The sequence below is a fragment of the Macaca nemestrina genome, chromosome 16 (assembly GCF_043159975.1).
Source record: "Macaca nemestrina isolate mMacNem1 chromosome 16, mMacNem.hap1, whole genome shotgun sequence".
Classification (NCBI taxonomy): domain Eukaryota; kingdom Metazoa; phylum Chordata; class Mammalia; order Primates; family Cercopithecidae; genus Macaca; species Macaca nemestrina.
This window is the reverse complement of record NC_092140.1, coordinates 78414497-78426806: the sequence shown is the minus strand read 5'-3', so window position 1 is coordinate 78426806 and position 12310 is coordinate 78414497. Positions and strand designations below refer to the sequence as shown.

General features: G+C 38.8%; 1 protein-coding gene across 7 annotated transcripts in view; it reads left to right on the top strand.

Annotated features, from left to right (window-relative positions):
* Window positions 1-12310, top strand: part of LOC105490697 (cysteinyl leukotriene receptor 2) — a 197025-nt gene that overhangs the window by 13223 nt on the left and 171492 nt on the right. For 6 of the 7 annotated variants that reach the window (XR_011614796.1, XR_011614797.1, XM_011756562.2 and 3 more), the window contains exons 2-3: window positions 6570-6711; window positions 10116-10315. The gene's annotated coding sequence lies outside the window, so the exon portion shown is untranslated. The remainder of the gene's footprint in view (window positions 1-6569; window positions 6712-10115; window positions 10316-12310) is intronic. The other variant, XM_011756563.2, reaches the window with a different exon arrangement.

The following is a 12310-nucleotide window of genomic DNA, read 5'->3' as shown; positions in this document are numbered from 1 at the left end:
GGATTTAGCTTTTCCTTGGCTCACTAGGGGTTTCAATGTCCTAGAATGCTTTCCCAGCACACCCCTGTATCTCAGCATTTTCCATAGCAGTCTGTCTTTCCTCGTCACCTATGACCCAGCACTGCCACCTACTTCATTCATGGGAATGTCCAGGCCCTCATTTAACCAGTCTTCCTAGTTCCCTGTTCCCTTTCCTTCCCCACTAGGACCACTTGAACCACCTCATGGATCAGATATGTCTCCCACATCTTCCAAAAAGCTCAGAGGATTTTCTGCCCCAAAGAGATAATCCTCAGGAAGCCTGCTGGTCCCCTCCCTTTTTCTTTCAGTGTTTGGGACTTGAAGAGGATTATTCTGATGCTTTCTAGGCTCGTCAGAGGATACAGGCCTATGGATCCCTATGAATGCATCCACCATGAAATGGAGAATCGTGTTTTGAAGATAATGCTAGAAAGCTGACACCACTAAGTCATATAATTCTCTTCTGTTCACAGAATATGATCAAAACTATTTTTTAGATACAAAGTTGATGTTTTTAGCATTGTCCCGCAAACTCCTGTCTCAGTGTATCTCCTTTACCCTCAACTGATTTGTCTTTAGGGTATAAATTAGTGGTAAGACATGTATATGGCAAGTGATTTGATATGCAGAACCATGGCGACAAGAGCTTCTGTTAAGGAGAAAAGGAACTAACATTTATTGAGCGCTATGTACTAGGTACCATGTGCCATTAACCATAGTGATAATGACAATATTGGAGCATGCATATTATGTGTAGGCATTGCTCTAAGCCCTTACATATGACCCATTTTAAGCCTCACAATAACTCCATGAGATGAGCACTGTGTCACTGTCCTCATTTTATAAAAGAGGGACTTAAAGAGGTTGAGTAACTTGTTCAAGATGAACTGAGTACCAAGCCCAGGTCTGTCTGAATCCAGCATGTTTTTACAGTATATTTTTAAAATGGATGAAACTTCCTATGGATTTAAAACTTTAAAGTTTTAGAAAAATGAAGAGCTGGGTCACATGGCATAACTTGGACCTGCTATAGTTAGATAATGATGAGATAAACGAGTTTTGACTGAGATTATCCATATTATCTCAATTTACTACATTTAGGCTATGAATGCAGATTTCAATGGAACTCAAGTGACCATTTCATGAGAATGTATAAATTGCATCCTTTCATTTCATCTGTGTTTGTTGCTACAATATCAGAAGGCTTACATGGCTAATTCTATCTTAATATATAACTAGTCTTAATAGAAAATTTCTATTTAAATCCAGTAGGTAAAACACATATACAACCTCTTATTTAAAAAATTAAGGCCAGGCTGGGTGTGGGTGCTCATGCTTGTAATCCCAGCACTTTGGGAGGCTGAGGCAGGTGGATTGCTTGAGGCCAGGAGTTCGAGACCAGGTTGGCCAACACGGAGAAAACGCGTCTCTATTAAAATACAAAAATATTAGCCGGGCATGGTAGTGTGTACCTGTAATCCCAGCTGCTAGGGAGGCTGAGGCAGGAGAATCGCTTGAACCTGGGAGGTGAAGGTTGAAGTGAGCCGAGATTATGCCACTGCACTCCAGCCTGGACGACAGAGCAAGACTCTGTCTCAAAGGAAAAAAAAAAAAAAATTAAGGCTAAGCGCAGTGACTCATGCCCATAATCCCAGCGCTTTGGCAATCCATTGAGGCCAGGAGTTCGAGACCATCTGGGCAACATAGTGAGACCCCCATCTCTAGCACCTTGGAGTGTTCTTATAATTTCTGGAATGGGCCTGGTCATAACTGGGTGTGGTGGTGCACATCTGTAGTCCTAGCTACTGGGGAGGTGGAGGTCAGGGAGTCACCTGAGCCCAAGAGTTTAAGGCTGCAGTGAGCTATGATCCTCCCACTGCCCTTCAGCCTGGGTGACAAAACAAACCCTATCTCAAATAAATAAATAAATATCTGCTTTTGGCATTTTGGAAAAAGAATAAATGAAAACCTACTCATATTTGCTTTTTTGTTTCAAACCTTTTTTAGCCAGGCATTTAAGACTCTGGCTGAGTGTAACCTTTGCCCTTGCCTTTTGGGGGCAAAACCACAGGTATAGGCCAGCCCTGGTGTTCGTGGGAGGATTGTGCCATTCAGCAGTGTCAGGTCATGAAGCACAGATTCTCTCCAACAGTGCTTCATAAATACACCACGTGAATTTGGGAATGCAGTCTGTTTAATTTAAAATTAGCTTATTTCTCCAGAAGATTTTCTCTTTCCTATGAAAACTGTTTTATCTCTCAGGCATTTTAATTTTTTATATTTTTTAATATTTGTCTCAGTCTGTTCACTTAAACTCCTGAAATGAAATCACATTCTACACTGATGGAATTGGTCTAAGAAACACACATGTTCTCTATATTGAGTAACTGCACATTACTAACTCTATTTTAAAACACGCTTTCATTTTAAAAAAGGAAATAAAATAGACATTATAGGCATAGATTATCACATACACAAAAGAAATAATTCATCCTCAGCTAAGAAATCTAGGGGAAAAAAAACGTGTATTTTCTCTCACGATTAATTGCAAGCTACCCTGCCTTACAAAGCCATCATATAAACTATTCAGAGGAAAGAGGTTAAATAGTTCTATAATATAAAGTCTTGGTGAGGGTGTGGGAAACAGGCATTGCTGGTGGGAGTGTACACTGAAATCCCTTCTTTGTAGTGCAGTTTGGTAAAATCTGTCAATATTTAATATGAACATACTTTGACATCTTAATCTTATTTCTAGGAATCCATTCTGTCATGAACTTGGCATCCCTGCAAAAGCTGCCAAGCCAAACCCAGTTTTTTCCATAATTTTCTTCTGACTCAAAAATGATATTCTCAGTCCTTGTTAGGCCCATTTTTATTTCTTCACACCATCCATTCAACACTTTCACAGTGGTAGGAGAATATGGATTGCCCAGTTCTGGGGTGGTGATTTAATCTTAGTTTAAAGACAGAAAACATAACATAGTATAGTGGACTGGGGAAGCTGTTGGGTTATTTGGTCTTGTTATTGTTGTTCTTGTTTCCTGCCCAACACATTTGGTCCCAGTATCCCATTTGTCTTGGGGAACATTTTCCTAACTCCATATGGTCTGGATGGGGTTGAGCTGTGGTCTGAATGTGTCCTCCCAAATGCATGTGTTGGAAACTTAATCCCCAATGTTGGAAGATGGTGACTTTTGGGAGGTGTTTAGGTCATATAGGCTCTGCCCTCATGAATGGATTCATGCCATTGTAAAAGGGCTCGATGGAAGGAGTTTGAGCCCTTTTGTCCTTCTATCGTCTGCCATAGGAGGACACAGCAAGAAGGCCTTTACCAGATTGCAGATGCTTGTGCCCTGATTTTGGATTTGCCAGTCTCTAGGGATGTAAGAAGTGAATTTCTGTTCTTTCTAAAATTACCCAGTCTCAGGTATTTTGTTATAGTACCACAAATGGACTGACAGGATGTCAATCACTTTCTGGCCACAGGACAGTCATGTGATCCAGACTGGGTCACTCATGGTTCATTATATGCTTGATATACTGATTGGTTTAAGAATGGCCACATGATTCAGCAGGAACAGCTTTCCTTTGAATTGATTCACAAATGTGGTGAGTGAATTGCTTTTCTGCTGCGATGGCTGAGCTGGGAGAATGTGAATCTGGGGCTACCAGTGGGTGCCTTCCCTGGTTGCATGGAGGAACCCTGTCTTCAGTGGAAAGGAAAAGAGTGAGGCCAACAGAAAGAGGAAAACAGAAGCAGCCATGTATAGAAAGAAAGAGAGAGAGAGAGAGAGAGAGAGAGAGAGAGAGAGAGAGATTGAATGGCAGGAGAGAGAAGGGAAATGAGAGAGAAAACAATGTTATTTACTATGCCTAAATCTAAATTCATCCCCAGACTTCCCTGTTTTATAAGCCAACTTACTTTCCTTTTCTCTTCCTTAAGTTAGTTTGTCTTGAGTTTCTGAACTTGCAAGTGGTAGAATCCAGACTGTCATCTGTCTCCTCCTTTTCTTTGAATTCCATCAAGAATCTACTCATATAATGCCTTAGTGAACCATGTACACTTTACTGAATATTTCACAGATAAGAAAAAAGAGAAGGTTGGCAAGGTATTTGCACAGAATACAGTCTGCAAATCCCCACTGTCATTTCTCGTCTCTCCTTGCCCCATCCTACTACAGGTGGTTTTCCTTCTGATCCTTCCACCTCACAGCCTCCAGCCTCTTTGGTTCCTTCTATATGTAAAACAATTTAGCTACCATCTTTGATTACCAAGCAGTCCCTTGAGATTTTGACTTTGATTCCAAGTACTTTTTCTTTAAAACTAAAATGATCGTATCCATTGTATTTTACTTGTTAGCTGGTCTCAAGCCCATGACCCTTATGACATGACTTTTGGGTAAAGTAGAAGGAAGCATGAGATACACATCCCATGCATGCCCAACGCAAGTCACTAGCAAACTGCTACTGTGAGAACAACCAGACAATTATAAATCAAGAAAAAGAGACCAGAAATAAAGATGCTTAGATTATCCCTCAGATTAAGTCTTGATCAGTTTACCAGTTCAGCTTCATGGAGGGAAGAAATGGAGCAGAGCATCCCAGAAGGGTTATATCAATGCATCTGTGCATGAGACCTTTTATTATGCAGTGGCTGTGTTCAAGAGTAAACATCAATGGCAGCAGCAGTCATGATGCCAGCTGCAGTGGGAAAGGTGCAGTGGGGGCTGCAGGCTCCATGAAGTTGAGAGGAGCAGGGAACAGGTGGGAGCTTCTGAGTTGGAGGGGTAGACCTCTGCCCTCCTGGGCACAGTGGCAGCCACCCAGCTGTGGCTGAGGACCCAGACATCCCTGTGCTCTTGGGGAACCAGGAAGCACCCCTGCACCTGCAGGCTTAAAAGTGCCTGCTCCCACTGCTTGGCCTCTCCCTGCTCCTAGTGCCTGTTCCAATTTTGGAGCAAAGTTGAGGCCAAGCCCAAGCATTGTTGCAACCTGACCAAGTGTGCACATGCTTGGAGCAGCACTGACATGCCAGCCCCCTGCCACCTCAGCTCCCTTCAGACTTTGGGCTCGGACATGAGCACTGGAGGGAGGATGAGGGGGTGCTGAGGGCAACTCTGCAGGGGCCTGCAGACATCCCTGAGCACAAATAGCTTGGGTGCCATGGGTGCCATAGAGGGCAGGTTGATGGTGGCAGGAGGCAGACAGGCTTCTGGGTGGAAAGGGACATGTCCCCAGTGAAGCCCCACCTTCAAGCCAGGGATGACGTGAAGCCGGGGGGCCAGGCTGCCAGTTCTGCAAATGGGGTGAGAATTTATGGCGCTTTTTCCTGGCCCATCCATGGCCACTCACAGATGAATCAGCATGCACTCCCTCCCCTCTGAAGCCCATAAAAACCCCAGACTCAGCCAGACTCAGGCTGATGATGGGACAACCTTCCTGCTTGCAGATAGGAGCTATCCACTCTGGGTCTCCTCTCTGCTGAGGGCTGGACACTCACTGGTCAACCTGCCTGCAGAAAGGAGTTACTCACTTAGGGTCTCCTGAGAACTGTTCTGCTGCTCAATGAAGCTCCTTTCTGCCTTGCTCACCATTCACTTATTTGTGTACCTCATTCTTCCTGCACGTGGGACAAGAACTCAGGACCTGCCAGATGGCAGGACTAAAAGAGCTAGCTGTAACACAAACCAGGCTGAAATACATGCCCCAGCCACCCTCTCACCATGTTGTGGGTGACAAGGAGAGAAGAGCTATGGCCCTTTGGGCGTCCCAGACCTAGGGGCTCCCTGAACCAAGGCTGTGGCAACCTCTTTGGGGTTTTGCAGTTTTGGCATCTGCAAACTTCCAGGTGCCACCACATTCCTCTTGTCCAGATGCAGGTGCCCACAGTGGAAGCTGCGTGCAGTAATTTTGGTCCAGCTGCAGCCTTGCATGGAGCTGGCACCTATGCCTGTACCTGGAGCTGCCTGCCCTACCAGTGTGCCTGGCTGTGTGCAGGGTCTGGACCCTGCACTCACCCACCCACACACCCCTCATCACTCTGTGCCTGGCTGGCACTTGGCAGGTGTGGGATCTGGGCCAGTAGTGTGAGCTGAGTGCAGCCTGCTGGGCCAAGTGGGCAGAATGAGCCCAGTGGGTATGAGCAATAGTCAGGCAGAAGGCATCCATGCCACAGAGGTTTCTAGATGGTGAAGTGATATCCCAAGGATTCTGTGACAACATGACCCAGTCAGTATTCTGGAATCAAATTAGTATTCTCCCATTTGGAGGAGAAAAGAAAGGGAGAAGGATGGTGTGTCAGAAACTATTGATTATTCTCACAATAGCAGTTCTTTTCTTTCCCCGCAATAGAAGCCCCCAAATTTAGCTGGGTACTAGCAACTTGGAATAAAAACTATATTTCCAGCAACGCTTGCAGCTAGGTATGGCATATAGCTAAGTTTCGGACAATGGGATATAAGCATAAGGTGATGTGTACAACATGCTGAAAATGTCCTTAGAGATAGGGGGTATTCATTCTTTTTTACTTTTTCTGTCTGCTTGGCCAGAATGTGCATGTGATGGCTGGACCTAAAGTAGCTTCTTGGACCACAGGATGGAAGCCATACATTGAAGATGATAGAGCAACAATTGAAAAAGAGCCTGGGTCTCTGATGACTGTAGAGTTGCCATACCATACTTTTGTCTTCTGTAAGTCACTGTTATTATGGTCTCTGCACACTATTACTGAACCTATCTTAACTGATACCAGTGGGGATGCTATCTACTTTATGTGGCATTAATCAAGAAACCTTTGAACTCTATGCTATGAAATTTAGATATTTTTGGTGTTTATCATGGGAGCAAATAATAAATGTTTAGATATGAAGAGAAATGTCAGAGGAATAAAATTCATTCACATTTGCAAGAATGTTGCATTTTCCCTTTACATCACTAAGAACTAAGAGTACAATTTCTTAAAGTTCATTTCACTACCAAGTGTGACATTTGTAGTAAGTTTTTAATAAATGATCTTGATGGTTTAAGAAAGTTTCCTTCTGTTCCTCAATTAAATATTCTTTATGTTTAACATCATGAATAAATGTTGAATTTTATTAAATGCTTTTATTGGGCATATATTGTGATGATCATATATTTAAAATTTTTTAATATGGCAAATTATATTAATAGATTTTTATGCCTTAAACTATCTTTACATTCCTGTGATAAACTGGTTAGTTATGATAATTTTTTAAATTATTATTTTGAATTGACTCATTACAATTATACATATTTATGGGGTACAGAGTGATATTTTGATACATGCATACAATGTGTGATGATCAAATCAAGGTAATTATCATCTCCATTACCTCAAACATTTATTATTTCTTCATGTTGGGAACATTCAAAATCTTCTTTTCTAGCTGTTTGAAACTATACAATAAATTATTGTTGACTATAGTCATCCTATAGTGCTATAGAATATGCTAGAACTTATTTCTCCTATCTAACTGTACTTTTGATTTCTTAACCAACCTCTGGCATCCCTTCTTCCTGCTATCCTTCCCAGGATCTAGTACCATCATTCTACTCTCTGCTTCTAAGTCATGATAACATTTTTGCATACATTGCTGAATTCAGTTTGCTAAAATTTTTTTTATAGTATTTGCACCTATGTTTATACATAAGCTTACATTCAATTTTCCTTTTTATATTTTCTTGCCTGGTCTAAGTGGGGAAATGAGTCTTCTTTTCCATTAGAAACATTTATTTCTTTTTTCTTTTTTGAGATGGAGGCTCACTCTGTTGCCCAGGCTGGGGTGCAGTGGCACAATCTCAGCTAACTGCAAACTCTGCCTCCTGGGTTCAAGCGGTTCTCCTGCCTCAGCCTCCCAAGTAGCTGGGACTACAGGCATGCACCACCATACCCACCTAATTTTTGTATTTTTGGTAGAGAGGTTTCACCGTGTTGGCCAGGCTGGTCTTGAACTCCTGACCTCAGGTGATCTGCCTGTTTTGACCTACCAAAGTGTTGGGATTACAGGCGTGAGCCACTGCACCTGGCCTCTATTATAAACATTTCTAGTATTAAAAAGAGTTACCTGCCCCTTAAAGTTTTGATAAAACTTGTTTGTAGACTCTTCTGGGCATAGTGCTTTCTTGGTATGTCTATTTTTTAAACCTTTGAATTAATTTTTCCAAAAGTTATGAGTGGGTTGATAATCATCTAGTACCCATGATAAGTTGATACCAGATTTTTTTCAGCAATTGTCTGTTTGGATTTGTTAGTTGTTCTTTGGTTTCATCATTGTCTATCCTGTATCAGTTCAATATTTTAAAATATTACTCTTGGATATAGACCTATTTAAGTTTTTTATTTCTTCTTGAGTCAATTTACATAATTCACATTAAACCAAAAATGCCCTTTTTTATCATGAAGTTGTTCATGGTATTTAACTTTTAGTGATCTTTATTTATTTTATTTTTCATAGTGTTTATTTGTGCCTTCTTTTCTTGATCAATCTTGTCAGAGAATTATTTAGACTTTCTTAAACTTTATATAATTCTAATTTTGGGGTGTTTACGCTGTTCTTTTTTTCTAACTTTTAATTGAACATTTAACTCATCTATTTTCTATCTTAAAAATGTAGACATTTAAAGCTATAATTTTTCCTCTTGTATCACTATCTGTAATTCATAAGTTTTAAAATATAATACTCGTAGAATGTCATTCAGGTTTAAACACATCTCAAATTTAATTGTAATTGTTTCTTTCAGACTACTTTGAAATTGCAGTTTCTAATTTTATTGCCTTGTGACCAGTTTATTATGTATGCTATTGATAATTTGTATTTTAAGATTTCCTTTGTGGCCTAGAAGAGTGCTCAATTTTAATAAATTCTCTATATGTGCTCAGGACTTTAATTGTTGGTAACAGTTCCTCATGTATTCTTATATTAAACTTGTTAATATCATTGTATTCAACTTTTCTATATATTGACTTATTTTTTCTGTCTTCTGTCTTCTCTTTCACACATTATAATGATATTTTGATAATTTCTCCTATTTTTTTGCTTTATATATACATAAGACTATATTGTTCATTGCATATGGGTTCAAGATTGTTTCTGATCAACTTTTTTTTTCTGTCACTAAGTCCTAATCCTCTTTATCACTAAAACCAAGGTTTTTCTTAAAGTATCTATTATCTGATATTACTTTAACTACATCATCTTCATTATTTATAGTATTTGCCTAATATATTTTTCTTTTTATTTTATTTTTTCAATCTTTCTGGGTCATTATAATTTGAGTATTTTCTTACACAAAGCATAGACTAGATTTAAACATTTTCTCAGTGAATCTCTGATTTTTAAAAAGCTAGTTTAGGCCGGGCGCGGTGGCTTGTGCCTATAATCCCAGCACTTTGGGAGGCCAAGACTGGTGGATCACGAGGTCAGGAGATGGAGACCATCCTGGCTATCATGGTGAAACCCCGTCTCTACTAAAAATACAAAAGAAAATTAGCCAGGCGTGGTGGCAGGCGCCTGTAATACCAGCTACCTGGGAGGCTGAGGCAGGAGAATGGCATGAATCCGGGAGGCGGAAGTTGCAATAAGCTGAGATTGCGCCATTGCACTCCAGCCTGGGCGACAGAGTGAGACTGTTTCCAAAAAAAAAAAAAAAAAAAAAAAAAGGCTGGTTTAACCCATTTATATTTATTGTAAGTTCTGACATGTTTAGTTTGATGTCTGCTATCTTTTATTGTGTTTTGCATTTACTATGCTTTGTTTTTACTTTTCCCTATTACCATCAGTTTTCTCTAGTGTATTCGATTTATTGAGTTTTCTTGGGTGGGCCCTCAACACTTTATTTTAATTACTTTACTAGTTACCTTAAATTTTTAGCATGCATAACTGATATAAAAAAACTCTAAAGTTAATTGTAATATTCTGTTACATTGAAATGTGTCTCTCAGTATTCAGGTGCTTGTGTAGTCTGCTCCTCTTGAATCTGGGCTTGTCTTTAACCAATAGTATGTGGCAGAAGTGACATCAGATCTGAATATAACATTTTAAAAGGCCTAATGGCTTCTGCTTTTGCACTCTTAGGTGCCATGGGCTAACTTGCTGGAGAGCCACATGGAGAGACTGTATGGAAAAACCACACGGAGAGGGAGAAGCCTTTAGACCACATGGAAGAGAACTGAGGAATTGAGCTGACAATGAGAACTGAGGTCCCAGCACATGGTCCCAGTTGTGTGTTCCAGTCAGCTTCTAGCGGTTTGAACCATCTCTATACTAGTAAACAGGTAATTAATTAATACAAGTAAATTAAAACTAGTAATAAAGTAATTAATACAAGCATTAAGGGAGTGAAAAGAAACCATTTACCCACAGAATTGTGGGCCAATAAAGTGGTTGTTGTTTTAAGCCTCTGATACTTGGGATCTATTTCTACATGATAACAGGTAAATGAAATGTTAATGAAATCTTGTCCCTCATACTAAATTACATACCATTCTTATTTTTAAATTCCAGTTTCTCCCATGCTTGCCAATATTCCACACTATAGTCTTTTTGTGGTTCTATTTTCCCTTTAAACATCTCAAAATTAATCGTTTAAATCAGTTTGTAGTTAATAATTCATTGGATATACCCACATGTTATCCAGTTTTTTTGCTTAATGTTGCTTCTTATATCCCCATATTCATTTTGTGTCCTGTTTCTTGTTTACTTAATTATATTCCTTTGTTGATTACCCAGCAACAACTGAGTGATAAAAAATGGTAAGCTCAGTTTTTATTAGCTGAAAAGTATTCATTTTGTCCTTACATTTAAATCATAGTTTAGCTTGATATGAAATTTTAGATTGACATTTATTTTCTCTTAGCAATTTGAAGATAATAGACTATTACTATCTGGTTTTTGTTGTTGCTATTGAGTCATGTGCTGTTTGAGTCTAAATTTCATTTCTTCTTAATGTATGTGTTTTCCTCAGGTTGCTATAACATTTTTCCTCATTACTCTACTTATTATGCAGAATCACTATGAAATAGCCAAATAAATTTACTTTTCTTTTTTTTTTTTTTTTTTTGGCTCATAACACATACTTCCACAATCTGAAGATTCTTTCATCAGGTTAGGCCTTTTCACTCTAAAGCCATATTCTTTTCACTTGACTAGCTTTTTATTATACAGCAGTCACACTATGGAAGGCATGTAGTTGTGAAGATTTTGCATTATTCAAAATTCATGTAAGTCAAGACTAATCCTTACCTCACACAGAGAAATCTTAGTAGAAAACAACAGCATGGATTACTTTACAAAGTGAATTTAGGTACAATAAAATGTTTGATCATCAGATATGAAACTGGTGCAAACTTAACAAAATATGAAGGGTCTCTTTAAGATTTAATGAGGAAAGAAGGCTTGTTTAGGTTGGAAAAACAGCTTCTAGGTTTTGAAGCATTCACTTTTAGATTTCTTTGAAATTAAAAAGGTGGAAACTGTTTCAGTAATCATTGTTTATTTTTTCATAAAATGCTAAATATTTTTCCTAATGTTCTGTGCATATTGAATTAGTAAACGAATATGTGAAAGAAAGTAAACAACTAGCCTAGGTTTTCTGTTCAAAATGTTTTTCTACCCTCTCTTGGGAAGTGACAGACTAAGAAACAGCAAGGATTAAGAGGGATCTAAACAAACCAATCAAACAACAGGTTCTAATTGACATATATGGAACACCCCCACCAAATGAGAACAGAAGACACAGTTTTTTTTTCAGGCTACATAGAACATTTCCAATAGATCATATCATAGGCCATTAAAGAAAAAACTCTCAACAGAAGAATTGAAATCATACAGAGTATGTTCTCTGACCATAGTGAAATTAAACTAGACATTAATAACAGAAAAATGATAGAAAAATCTCTAAACATATGGAAATTAAATAATATACTTTTAACTAATCCATGGGTCAATGGGGAATTCTCAAAGGAAAGAAAATACATAGAACTGAGTGAAATGAAATACAACATATCAATACATGTGGGATGCAACTAACGCAGTCCTGAGAAGGAATTTATAGCAGTAAATGCTTAATTAGAAATGAGGAAAGGATTCAAATCAATAATTTAAGTTCATAACTTGAGAAACTTTAAAAAAAAGATAAAAATAAATCCAAAGTAAGCAGAAGAAGGAAAACAAAGTAAAAACAGAAGTCAATGCAGTAGAAACAGGAAAACAACAGAGATAAATCAATTAAAACAAAAGCTAGTTCTTTGAAAAAAACTAATAAAATTGAT